Source organism: Myotis davidii, unplaced genomic scaffold (genome assembly GCF_000327345.1).
Source record: "Myotis davidii unplaced genomic scaffold, ASM32734v1 scaffold641, whole genome shotgun sequence".
Lineage (NCBI taxonomy): Eukaryota > Metazoa > Chordata > Mammalia > Chiroptera > Vespertilionidae > Myotis > Myotis davidii.
In genome coordinates this window covers 1,194,193-1,196,278 of record NW_006293232.1, presented here as the reverse complement: position 1 = coordinate 1,196,278, position 2,086 = coordinate 1,194,193, and the positions used below count along the sequence as shown (strand labels likewise).

General features: G+C 31.6%; 1 protein-coding gene across 1 annotated transcript in view; it reads left to right on the top strand.

Annotated features, from left to right (window-relative positions):
- The window catches only part of CEP57 (centrosomal protein 57kDa), a 71,750-nt gene that overhangs the window by 66,245 nt on the left and 3,419 nt on the right, over positions 1-2,086 (top strand). The gene's annotated exons all lie outside the window — the stretch shown is intronic.

Sequence of the window (2,086 nt, the reverse complement as noted above, 5' to 3'; positions counted from 1 at the left end):
CGAAGCCAGCAGGGCGTCACCCCCTGAGGGGTCCCAGACTGCGAGAGGGCACAGGCCAGGCTGAGGGACCCCCTCTTCCCCTTGAGTGCACAAATTTTTGTGCACCGGGCCTCTAGTGTATATATAAGCAGTTAGTATAATAAATACATATTGCAAGTTATGAGCAATGTAGTGATTCAACACATTTTTCAATTTAAATACCACATATATCAATGTTTAAAGTTGTTAATGAGACATGAATTTGGATCTTGATAATCAAGGTTGTAATGATAGTGTAACTAGAAAGAGGAGTATATATATCTACATCATTTAATTGTAGTTGAATTAAAATTATCTTGATAAACATGAATTAACTTTTATTTTGAAATGATTGTAGATTCATAGGACATTGAAAGAATAATACAAAAAGGTCTCTTTACCTCATTTCTAACATAGTGTATAACTAAAGTACAGTATCAAAACCAGGAGATTGCCATCAGTACAAACACAGACTTCTTCAGACTTCTGTAGTTTTACATATACTCCTGTGTGTGCTTTATGCATATACTCAGGCACAGATCAGTGCAGTTTTATCATGTAGGTTTGTGTAACCACCACCATACCATATCTACAATTTTGTCATTTCAAAAATGTTATGTAATCGAAGCATACAGTTGTACCTTTTTTGAGATTGAATGAAAACTTTTTTACTCAGCATAATTCCCTTGAGATCCATCAAATTATTTTGTGTCCATATAAGTACTATTCCGTGGTGTGGATATACCAGTTTGTTTAACCATTCATTCACCCATTGAAGGATATTTGGGTTGTTTCCAGTTTTTGGCATTTACAATTAAAGCCAGTATGAACGTTTACGTACAGAGTTTTGTGTGGACATGTGTTTTACATTCCCAGTAGTAGTGTATGAAAGATGCAGGTTTTCCACATTCTCACCAGCATTTAGTATTGTCACTTTTTATTGCAGCTGTTCTGATTAGTATTTTGTGATCCCTCACTGTGATTTTAATTTGTATTACCCTAATGATTAATGATGTTTGAATTTCTTTTCACTTATTTGACATCTATATATTCTCTAGCAAATTGTATGTTTATATCTTTAGCTTTTTAATTTAATTTTCCTTATCACTATTAAGTTTTGAGAGTTCTATATGTATATGTATTTTAGAGACAAGGCATTTTTAAGAGATGTGGTTGCAAGTGCATTCTTCCAGTCTGTAGCTTCTCTTTTCATCCTCTTAACAGATTGTTTCACAGAGGAGAAGCTTTTCATTATGACAATGTAGTTAATTGATTTATTTGCTTTTATGGATTATGCTCTTGATGTTATATCTAAGAACTCTGCCTTAGACTTATGTTATATAGATTTTCACCTATTTTCTGTTTTATATTTAAATCCATGAGCCACTTAAAGTAATTTTTATATACAGTATGAGGTTATTAGGTCAAGATTCATTTTTTATTCTGTTCGGTATATGTGTTTGCTTCTTTGCCAATACACACTGCCTTGATTACTGTGGCTTTTTATAGTAAGTCTTAACATCAGGGAAAGTGATCCCTCCTACTTTATTCTTCTCTTTTCAAAATTGTATAACTTTTCTAGCTCCTTTGCTTCTCCATATGAATTTTAAAATAAACTTGTCTCTAAAAGAAAAAAACCTTACTGGATTATGATAGGAATTTTAAGTGTAGACCAGTTTGAAGAGAATTGACATCCTTGTTGAGTGTTCCAGCCCATGAATACAGTATATCTCTAATTTACTTAGATCTTTGATTTCTTTTATCAGTGTTTTATGGTTAACATAATAATTTCATGTTTTATTAGATTTATACTCAATTTTTTGAGTGATTATAAATTGTAGTTAGTTTGCATTTCAGTTTCTCTATGATCATTGCTAGTACATTTAATTTTTGTATGTTGGTTTTACATTCTGTTACCTTGCTGAATTCACTTATTAGTCCTAGGAATTATTTTTTGGATTATATAAGATTTGCCATGTAGAGAATCATGTCATCTATAAATAGGACAGTTTTAATTTTTCCTTTTTAATTGGTATACCTTTTATTTCCTTCTCTTGTCTTATTTAAT